This window comes from Drosophila tropicalis, unplaced genomic scaffold (genome assembly GCF_018151085.1).
Source record: "Drosophila tropicalis isolate 14030-0801.00 unplaced genomic scaffold, ASM1815108v1 contig_761, whole genome shotgun sequence".
In the NCBI taxonomy this organism is placed as follows: domain Eukaryota; kingdom Metazoa; phylum Arthropoda; class Insecta; order Diptera; family Drosophilidae; genus Drosophila; species Drosophila tropicalis.
Window position 1 is genome coordinate 174,418 of NW_027173249.1, and position 12,651 is coordinate 187,068.

Below are 12,651 nucleotides of genomic sequence, written 5' to 3' on the forward strand. Positions count from 1 at the left end.
AGATTTCTCACCTTTTTGTTTTAAACCTAGAATACAAACTGAATTGGACAGACTCTCTGCTCTTAGTGCAAAGGGTAATTCGAATTCATATATCGAATTTCCGTTGCATGACGTAACTGTCAAATAAGTTTTCGAAACTGAATAAGTTTCAAGTGCTGGAAGATTCTATAATCACACAGATCTAGTGGTTAATATGGAAAACGATGTAAATATGCCCTTTCACCCAATGGCTGCATAGAGCCGACTGACTTTAATCGTAGATCAAATTTAGATCAAATCTAGACGGAGATCAATTTGCAACTGAAATTGTTTACCAGAACATTTAACCCGTTTATTTTTACAAGTTTTTTGTTTCTTTTTTTATATATGTATGTATGTTTATATATGCTCTGATCTAAATACATACATGTAATGCACTTTTCCAATGTCGAGTTCTTCATGTAGACTACTATTACATTTTTATTGTTCGTTTCTCTCTTTCGTTTTCCTTCCTGTTTCTTCATTTGCTTATTGATTTTTGAGACCACTAAAAAGAAAAACTCGCGTGCCTAGTCTTGGCTGGCTTATTAGCCAGAAGCAACGTATAAAAAGCAGAAACAAACAAGAGTAAAAAGCCAAGAAAAAAAATTATAAACAATTATTGGCTTGAGCTTGGCTGACGCAAAGTTTCCGGCATACCAAAAAAAATTACCAACCAACAACAACCATAAAAATTACAATGAGAAATAAAAAAGCATGATTGAATTTAATGAGACATTTTGAATGCCAAGGCGCAACGCTTTGCCCACTCCAAAGCGGTCGAAATGTTAATATCAGCATGTATATAGCTATATAAATAGCAAATATACATATGTATGTACATATACATATGTATATACATACCTGCTGCTCTTTACTTTTTGCGTGATATTTTATTTTACCTATTTCTGATATTTGCACTTTTAAACGATTCAACAGACATCTGCATATATTATTATAATAAACTAGCTCCAGCGCTAAGTAAAATCACAATTTGAGATTGGTGTCCGATCCACGTTTGAAACTCTTTCAAAAATCTAATTTCCGATTTATCCAATTTTATAGGTCTTCAGGTCTCAGTCATCTCATAAGTTTCTTGCAATCTGTCAATCCTATGAATCCGATATGTTTCATTTATTTTATAAATCGTTCTAAAATTTGTTTCATTATTTCTATGGAGTTTTCATTTCTATTCTTATACCTCATGGAAATAAGTATACATACATATGTGCAAGACAATTTTTGGAAAAAAAATTGTATTTCAAATTAAAGGAAAGTAATAACATTTTTGAAGCTTATAATTCTAATTAAATGGAACAAAAAACAATAACAAAAATTCGTTTTTTTTTTAACTCAAAAATATCGAAAGAAAAAAAATCTTCATAGGAAAAAATTATATGTGCATATTTCTTTTTTGGTGAAATTCCAAATTAGTATTAATATTATGGACATTTGGTTGAATAACCTTGTTTAGGCGACTGTGCATTGAGTCTACCAATTTCGCAAGAATGTATTTGCCAATTGTTTCCCACTCAGCGAGCACAGCTTGCTTAAGGTGCACTATTGAGTCAAATTGGCGTCCATTTTTGTAAACCTTGGCCGTTAAAATGCCCCAAATGTCTTCAATTGGATTAAGGTCTGGGCCTAAAACTGGCCACTCTAAAACATCAATATTACGTGAGGAAAAAACTCTTGTAGACTTTGCCGTGTGTGTTGGAGCATGTCCTGTTGAAAAATCATATCGTCAGGATTAAAATTTTCCGAAAAATCAATGAGCTCTATATCAAGAAGTTTAATACACATTTCCGGATTTGTTTTTGTCGGAATAAAGCATATTCGGGACTTTCCGGCTTTCCGTTTTTAACGCGTTTGCCGTGGCAGTCGATTATCTCGGCAATACTTGTTACAACCAACTGGACCGTCTAAATTAAATTTTTTCTCGTCTGAAAAAATTACATTTCGGAACTCGTGAGTCCAAAATTTGTATTTTTCGGCAAACGCCAAACGGGCCTTAAGGTGGCGTGGTAGTAGCTTCGGGACAGGCTCTAGCAAAGCAAATGAAATGTTGTTTTCGGAAATTATTTGGTTGACCCGTCTCCTGGACACGTTGAGATTCAGATGACTGCAAATTTCGCTGCAGGACATCTCCTTTTTGGTACCAAGACGCCAAATTTCCGGTTTACAGCGTTCTGCGATGGTCATCGGCCGGTACTCTTGATTTTACCATAATTGGTGTCATTTTTGCAAAAGTTTGCTATTGTGTTTTTATGACGATTTACTCGATTTCTGCAATTGTTTTTCCACTTTCTTTCATGCCTAGAATCAAGCCACGCTCCTCAGCGCTTAAATGTGTCCCACGTGGCATCCTAAAGTCAATTTAACAACAATACATACATATAATAATTTCTAGTTGCCCACGTGGTTTTTTGTTTACTTACGTTTTTATACCATACACCCATAGGGTGAAATGGTATATTAAAGTCGCCAAAATGTATGTAACAGGCAGAAGGAAGCTTCTCCGACCCTATAAAGTATATATATTCTTGATCAGGATGAATAGCCGAGTCGATCTAGCCATGTCCGTCTGTCCGTCCGTCCGTCCGTCCGTCTGTATGAACACTCAGATCTCGGAGACTATAAGAGCTAGAGCCACCAAATTTGGTATGTATACTCGTGTATTATGTAAATATATAGAGTTAATTGGAATTTCGACCACGCCCCCTAACGCCCCCAGGAATCACATAAAACTATTTTTCTTAAGAAGTATAACAGATAGAGACATCAAATTTGGTTTATATACTCGTTTAGTTGGCGCGCAGAAACTAATTGTTTAAACTTTTTGCCACGCCCCCTTCCGCCCCCCGGAATTTACATAAAACTGATTTTCTTAAAAACTATGACAGCTACCGACATCAAATTTGGTATGCAGACTAGTTTAATAGACGCGCAGAAACTGGCTATTTAAAAATTTTGCCACGCCCACTTCCGCTCCCGCAAATCAAACAAAACTGATTTTATCAAAAACAAACAAAGCTAAAGTCACCAAATTTAGTATGTATACTGGCTTAGTATGCGCGCAGAGTATATATATTTTCATATTTTGCCACGCCCACTTCCGCCTCCATAATTAAGAAAAAACCGATTTCCTCCTGTAGTTTTTTGACCATCGCATTCAAATTCGGCAGACTAATTAATCTTATCTATTTCTACAAAACTACCAAATCGGACTAGAAACATGCAAAATATGCGTATGAAAGTATTTTACTAAGCGGTCCACAAGGCCAGAATTGGCCGTTGGCTAGTGGCGGCGCTAGAGTGCTCGTGAGTTTGTAGAGTGAGCGAGATAGCACATAGTATAAGACATGTAAAAACAATTTAATAGACATACATTTGGTCTTCGAAATTTGAAATATTTGTTTCACCAGGAGTATGGTATACCCAAGTCGACGAGTCGACTTACTTGCTTCATTAATTATAAAAACAAAAATAATGAAGTAAGTAAGTCAACTCGTTGACTTGTACACCACGTGAAACAAATATTTCAAATTTCGAAAACCAACTGTATGTCTATTAAATTGTTTTTAGACGCTTCATACTATGTGCTATCTCGCTCACTCTACAAACACACGAGCACTCTAGCGCCGCCACTAGCCAACGGCCAATCCTGGCCTTATGGACGGCGTAGTAAAATACGTTCATACGCATATTAATTAGACTGCCGAATATGATTGCGATAGTCGAAAAACTACAGGAGGAAATCGGTTTTTTCTAAATTTTGGAGGCGGAAGTGGGCGTGGCAAAATATGAAAATATATATACTCTGCGCGCATACTAAGCCAGTATACATACTAAATTTGGTGACTTTAGCTTTGTTTGTTTTTGATAAAATTAGTTTTGTTTAATTAGCGGGGGCGAAGGTGGGCGTGGCAAAATTTTTAAATAGCCAATATCTGTGCATCTATTAAGCTAGTCTGTATACCAAATTTAATGTCGGTAGCTATGATAGTTTTTAAGAAAATCAGTTTTATGTAAATTCCGGGGGCAGAAGGGGGCGTGGTAAAAAAGTTTGAACAATTAGTTTCTGCGCGCCAACTAAACAAGTATATAAACCGAATTTGATGTCTCTAGCTGTTATACTTTTTAAGAAAAACTGTTTTATGTGATTCCTGGGGGCGCAAAGGGGCGTGGCAAAAATTTCAATTAACTCTATACATTTACATGATACACGAGTATACATACCAAATTCGGTGGCTCTAGCTCTTAAAGCCTCCGAGATCTGCGTGTCCATACAGACGGACGGACGGACAGACGGACATGGCTAGATCGACTCGACAGTTGATCCTGATCAAGAATATATACCTACATATATACGAGTCGGAGAAGCTCCATTCCATCCCATTCATATGGGTTTATTCGATAACTGCTTTTCGATAATTTGTAATGGATACCAAGTTAAAGTCAAGCAAAACGCCGACAAATTATACAAAAACACATAAGAAATGTGGGGACTTCGCAAATTAAGATTTAACCGAATAAAATAGCATTTGGGAATGACCCAAGCTAGAGAAGGCAAAACAAGTTTTAATAAAAGACTGCATTTCTTGTTGCTAGGTGTATGTATTTATATTGTCAGGTCTATCGTTCAAAAATTTGACCTTTTTTAAAAAGTCAAACTTAAATGGAACCCTTTTGCTGTTATCTGCTAATTTAATGTGCTGATTTTCAATATGCACCCAGTTTTATTGCAGTGTAACATTCATGAAGCCAGTTTGTTATACCATAGGATGAAATGGTATATTAAAGTCGCCAAAATGTATGTAACAGGCAGAAGAAAGCTTTTCCTACCCCATAAAGTACAAATATTTTTGATCAGCATCAGCAGCCGAAACGATCTAGCCCTGCCCGCCCATTCGACTGTCTCAGAACTCGGAGACTATAAGATTCATTTCTAAAAACCAACCAAATTTGATTAAAATCGGACAAGAAATATTTCATGTTTCTTGTAAGAATGTGTTTTACTAGGTGGTCCAAAAGGCCGGTGTTGGCCGTGCACATGCGTTTGTAAGAGTGAGCGAGATAGCATATGCTATGATGAAATTGAAAATATTTGTTCACTTGGTGCACGGTATACCGAAGTCGGCGAGGTAACTAGAATAAAGTCCTTTCTTACGATGTAGTGCATTGTAAAGTTTTGAATTTCAAAATTTTCTTAAATAGTTTTTGACTTTGATGCCGTTTTACAACTCTCATTCATATTGATGATCCATTTTATTGTTACTTCATAGGAAAGTAGAGATTAAACGCATCGAATGAGTTAATTAAATTACAAAATCCGGCCCCATTGTGCCTCGATGACCCATACCAGAAAAGACAGTTACTCTTCCCAAACACTCGCTACTCTCAGCAAATTAATTCTGTACAGATTAAAAACAATTATTGTGCGTGCCTTATATCTCTACCCTTTTAAGGCATTTGCATGGAAAACTCATTTAGGTGTACATGCATACATATGTGTGTGTGTGTGGGCTTTAATTGCATTAACTGCTAAATATCTCTACAACGCAACACTATTGAATTAAGGAAAATCATGATGCAAGTGGCATAATGGGAAATTATTTCAGTGGACAAAATAATTAAACTCGCAGCACAGTTTGAGTACGATTTTATATAGTGATTATGAGAGGCAACACACAAGCGAAAACAAGTGAATCTTCGAGCGATCCTCGGGCTCAAACGGTGCACCGCACAGTGGGACCGAAAAGCGCTGCAAAAATTAACGCGTTTATTAACGCGTTCGCCAAAACAATAATATTTATTGAAAAAGAATACTAAAACTAATACCTAATAATCGAAGGTTACAAAACCAAATACAGTGAAAGCTCCCTTGGCCCAACAGCGACGGTACAAGTATTTTTGTCCGCCCAAAGGAGATGTGAAAGAAATGAATAGGTATACATACATACAGTGGCGGACACGAATTTAAGACGTTTTTTATTTATTTTTTTTTTTGTTTTTGATTTTCTCGGCTCCTAACAAACTTAATGGAATAATTTTTTCTGTAGTTTGTTGGTTATTGTGTTCAGTTAATAAACCGTAAGAATGGTCTTCATTGTTTAATCCTTTTTTTTCACAGGTGCATTTGAACAAAGAAAAGTCCGTTTTTTTGGGGGCATTTATTTAAGACGTTTTTTCCAAAATCTTAAATATTAAAGATAGACGTTTGAAATCTTCGTAAAAGTTGTAGATCTAGCAATAAGATAAACTGCATATAAAAATGTTTGAATTTAGCCCCAACTTTCGATTTGGAGCCAATTGAAAATGTGAATTTTGTATGAAAATTTTTGGTCCTTTGGGCGAGTCTATTTTACGACACCAATTCATACTAAAGTACCTTTTTCCTTGAACTACGAAAGAAAGTGAATTAATTTTCCCGTCGAATGACATATTTTTCATTAAAATCGGATAAAAATTAGATAGTTTTCATCGCCTATCTATATGGCCAATCTAAGCGGCGGCCTTCGGAAAGAAAGAGATGGAGAATAGAAAAGCAGTTTTGCATAAAATGTCCCATATTGATAGGCAAAAAAAAATATCTAATTTGTAGATATTTGTAAAATCAAGGCTCGCTAATTCCTTAAACCTCTCCATTTGTTGGAATGCCTCGCCGTACGATTTTATTGAGTCAATTAACTGTACAATAATCTTATTATCTGAATCGCACAAATCAACTTCACTTTGATCAGTTATACATATTAATTTCAATATTGTCGTCTTCTGCGGTCAAGGAGCTGTCGAAAGCGTTGTTTATTTTGCAGCTTCGCGACAAAATGTTGTCCGCCTGAGAGAAATGTTTTGTATAAAAATGTACAAAAAAGAGTGTCCACCAAAGGAGCGCCCGCCCAAGTGAACGGATTTTGTATGAAAGTTCGACTATGGAAGCTGTCCGCCTGAAGGAGGTGCCCGCGAATAGAGCTTTTCCTATATTTATTATATCAGTTAACAATTGTGGGTGCTTCAAAGTTAAGTTTTATTTTTTTCGGGAGAGCTAAAATGTACAGGATTTATTCTGAAGCTAGCCTACACACTTCATCTGTGCAAGGACACAGACTAGAAAGGATACAAGCTAAATTCTCCTAAAATTCTTTCAGATTTTCATTTACTGGTGTTAATCATAAGATAATTAAAAGGTTGATTGTTATACTAAATGTTATAATTTGTAAGGAAATGATAATCGATGCAACATTTAACGAATAAGCATCAAAAACAGCTCAACTTTAAAATTAATGAAAATAGTGTCCTCAGAAAAACTTACATCAATGGTACACAGGAGGACTAGCAATGAACCAAGGACTACAAAAGGCTTACATGCACTGATTCATTTTATATTTAAACAAAACCTTTTCGGGTCGCAGTGGAATTGACGAAGAACAACCAGGATTAAATCGAATGGAGACTCCTGAGCAAATCGACTGTCTGGCTTTCATTTGTTAAAACGGCTTTCCCAAAAAATTTCGTACACCATCAGAGCATTCATTCATCTTTGTACTTGCATCTTTGTATCATTGCAAAAAGGATGTCCTGTAAATGTGCATGCTTATAAACGGTTCATTTAAAGGGTAACAAAGAAAAATGCATTTTAAACAATTAATGCCATCGTCTTCTATGTTTCGTCTCATCCCATGTTATGTTTTTGTCCGCAATATTAGCTCAATGCTCGACATTTTCAGAATTTACATGTGTTATGTGTGAATGCAGCTTATATAATATGATAAGAAAATGCAAGTTATTGTTTCATTATGGTATGGGAAAATGTCAAAACATAGCAGGCACTGTAAGTGTACTTATCAGACATAGTATGATAAGTATTGTAAACTCATGTGTTAAGCCAAATAATATTTAGTAATGCATTTTGTAGTTAAGAGATTAACTCATTTATTATACATAATACGCGTTATAATGGTAAATTTGTAGTTTTCTCAAATGCGCTTAGATGTTCAATAGTTTGGCCATATTTAAAGTTGGAAGTGCATAAACTCCATAAATAGTGGTTTTGTGTTTTTAAAACAATATTAATATATATTAATATATAATATATATTAAGCATTTTAATTTTCAGTATAAAGTTGGAAAGAACCCACAGGAACTCATACGCTAACAGTTCCTCGGTAGATTTGCCATATTATCGTGCAATATTATTTCAAAAGCAGCTACGAACAGATAAAATTTCACTTCTTTAAGTGCACGGCATAAAAATCACTGATCTTAAGTAGTTTTTATGGTGACTCACACTTAGGGCGAAGCTATTTTCAAAGCTTTTTCTGTAGTTTCAGCAAGTACATATAATCAAAAGTTTGTAAAGTTTATACCTTGACGAACGCCAAAACTAACTCCATCAACATTTTTTCGCAATTAAACTATACGAATTCAAAAACCAACCTGTGTGCATTGCGTCGCTCTCGCTCCGTGCGGATGGTCGGTCAATGCCAAGGGCGCACAATTTTTGTCGGTAACAAACAGACGACATTGCGTTGCGACGAGGTGAGTGAAGCAATAAAAAACCAGAGGGACGGACTAACTTTGACCCATGCCGAAGACTGTATGCCCTTGCTGGCAAAGATACCTCCAAATGTGGCCCACATATCGTGCAATTTTCTTTGTGGAAGAGCTACAGGTTTATCTAGATGGACAGCAAGACGTATGGGCGGACATGGTTGTATTAGTGACCTCATTGATCTCAACTAGAATATGAGGCTTCGGTCTACGCTTTAAACAAACTAATATACTCTTTTGGCAAGAGTACCTAGAGTTGAGAAATAAAGAGAAACACCGCGGATGAAGAGACAACGCTTCAGACAATACCAAAACTTAACGAAAAACAACAAAAATAGAAAGCCAAAAAGGTGTCAACCATTAAAACCTTCAAACGACAAAAAAGGCAAATCAAACAAGTATACACAAAACAATGCGGAAGAAACAAGAAATACCGGAAAATTATTTTTTCACGGCAATAATACGAATGCTCTAGGATTTAAAAATATAATTCTGCAATCCATTGGTTTACCCTAAAGCAACCACGTGCGGAGATAATGGTTGAGTGAAAAACATTTGTCTCAAGACACGTGAAGACTTGGCTATTTATTAAAGGTAGGCTGATAAGGCTGATCAGGAATGAATCAGCTATATATAGCATCAACAACAACTTTCCTTTGCTCTTGATGGAAAAAAATGGCAGAGCATGCGGAAAGAATCCAAAATATCAAAGAAGTTAAATTCGGCTATGCCGAAGTTTATATACCCTTGCAGTCCTTGACAATAATAATTTCACATGTTCAAAATTTGTTTTCTGCAACTCAATTCATTAATATACAAACAAAACAATTTTACTCTTCATACTATGTACAATTTGTTCTTCTTCTTCCCTCATTCCCTAAGCAAAGCAACGCACGCATACACATACAGTTTATGTAGCGTTGCGTCTGTGTGTGTATGCATGTGCTCTGTTGATTTGATGATGACGTAGTAGGCAGCAAGCAGAGCTGCCGGCAGCGATTGAACCGATTTATATAGACTGTAACTTGTGTTCTATTTATCCGATCAGGGTCAAATTTTGGGATCTGAGATTTTATATCAAATTCTATTATATTGGTGAATTTCATGGGGATACTCCAATTTTTGCAAAAATTTTTGTTCCAGAGCTATATGATATAGTAGTCCGATCCCAAAGATTTTCATACTTTATCTCACCCGGGTAAAAAAAAGCTCCCAAAAAAAATTTCATCCCGATAGCTCTTAAGATGGCTGAGTAAAACGCGTACGCACCGACGGACAGACGGACAGACGGACAGACGGACAGACGGACAGACGGACATGGCTATATCGACTTAGCTTCTCATGCTGATCAAGAATATATATACTTTATGGGGTCGGAAACGTCTCCTTCTGTGCGTTACAAACATCTGACCAATTTTATAATACCCTCTGCAAGGGTATAAAAATATGAATACATACATATGTTTAATAGTTTTTCAAACGATGGGTCAGTGACCTATTGACTATGTTGATTTGTATAATTAAAACAATTACATATTTAGTAAGTGATACGATCACACGAAGTAATTATTAAACAATTCACGTACCAAAGTCAACGAACATCGATTAAGTTGTCGAGCTTAATAAAAAGTAAAGCAAAAAGCAAAGACCGGGGCTAACTTTAGCCGGATCGAAATTTGTATACCCTTGCCCGGACGAAAGGGCATAGGAAAATTCGTCTTGTTTTGCTTTTCTAAAATATATGTAGGTACATTATATGGTTTGAGATAAGTATCTTCTTCTTTATAGTTCTTGATCGATTGAAAGATTAGAAAAGAGCTCATCGGATTACAAATATGGCTAAAAGTAAAGATTCAAATATGAACAAGTTCTATAATATGTTATGCAAGTTATTAGTTTTATTTATAACGTTTGCATTCATCTAGGCACCCGCTTAGCAAAGGGTATTGAAACTGGCGCCAATCTTTATAGACTCTTTGCTTATCAGCGACAACGGCAAAAAAAAAAATTGTGATTCTTATCAGTTGAAAACTGACACCGTTTAAATGATCATAAAACAAAGCTAATTAGTGCTAGGTGGGCCAAGTCATTCTACGTTGAATGAATCAGCAGTGAATGGGGATGGAGAGATCAGAGGGCAACTGGGTGTTCCACGTGCAACAGGAAACACGAGCACAGTTGTATTTTATATAGACTTAAAACATGTTGGGCTAATGAGTACATTGAGTTACTCGATCATTTTAAAATTATATTTTTTCTCAACAGTAGTTTGAACATCTCCAGCTCCAATGAGACTTCTACTTAGGGATAATTTTTGTTTAAAATACTTACATTTAATTTGCAAAATGGATTCACAATACGTATAATCCCGTATACCCGTTAAAAAGTCGAAAATTTGAGCTATTTTTGGTTATTCAACACGGGACTCCTCTGCTGACAGCCATATTAAACAATTGCAATCTTCTACTCGATCTACCATATTATATATAATGTCTTGAAATGATTGAAATCAAAACTGTGACACAGTCAATTAGAATATAAATATTGAACCGTTAATTACATATGTGAGAATCACACCTCTTAAACACCCTCTGGATATTTAAGAGCGAATTAACCTATGTACAACTTTTTAGCCACTGGTTTTAGGGGGTAAGTCCCGAAAAGTCAACGCACCTATGTATCATTCACGTTGAGACGAGGGATCTGTCCATACATTCGAGTGGACAACATTTTTATTCTAAAGAGCAATGAAGCGAAATACTTGTGCCTAACCCTGAATCGAAGGCTAACCTGGAGACCTAACATCCCTGATAAGAGGAAAATAGTTGGCGGAAGGACGCGGAAGGCGTAAAATATCCTAAAGCTAAATTTAAAACTTTTACGGATTGCCCATCTGGGCACCGTTTTCAAAACAAAGAGGACGAGATTCTAAGGCTGACAAGAGCGCACCTGAACAACTCAGATAGGCAAACAGACCCTCAACTTGAGAAGGCACTATACTCTTGATGTCCTACATACATGGAGAAGACTGACCTATATCCGAATCATATTCTCCGAGTTATATTTTGTTTATTAGTCACAGCTGGAAATCTTAGGCTAAAACTCTATTACCATTTACTTTATCATTATCTTTAATGAATTCATAAACATATTACAAATAAAGGAAACAATGAATTGAAAAGTTTAAAATTATATTTGATGTGTATTGTTTATTCACTTCAAGCGGTTGATTAGATCATTCCTTTATGAAACTTAATTAAAAACACTTAACCAACTTTGTAAATACTTAAAAACAGATACTAAATGATAATAAAAACAAAATAGGTAAGTCGTCACGCCGACTTCGGTATACCATTCAGCAAGTGTTACAACTATCTTAAATGTATAAGACCAAATTTATGCCAATAAATTTCCCTTACGGCCCATTTTTAGTCCGATTTTAACATTATTTGCTGCGCTGATAAATGTTACTAATTAATATTAATGTGCCAAATTTGATTGCGATAGGTAGGAAATATTGGAGAAGAAGTAGACGCATTCGACCTTCGATGTTTTTATACCATGCACCCATAAGTTGAAATGGTATATTAATGTCCCCAAAATGTATGTAACAGTCAGATGGAAGCTTAAAGTACATAAATTGTTGATCAGGATCAACAGTCGAATCGATCTAAACATGTCCGTCCTTCTGTCCGTGTAAACAACTAGATATCGGAGACTTTAGATTAGTTCGTAAATATACATATCTGAAAGTAGCCAACTTATGCATTTACAAGTTTTTCACTAGCTGTGACATAAAAGCGGAGTTTGCCGTTGGCTGTGATAGAGTGAGAGTGAGATATTCTTACTAAGCAGCATATAAATAGGAATTTATAGAAATTAATACATTTGTTGTTATTCAGTTAAATTTTTGTTTCAGTTGGTGCATGGTAAACCGAAGTCGGCGAGGCGAGTTACTTGCATCATCTAAAAATTGTTTTTATGAACTTATACTACTAAATAAGTATATACTTGAACGTTAGAAACCCAAAAGTCTGAAATGAAAGCATAAAGCAATGTCATCGAATAATAAATGTAATTAAC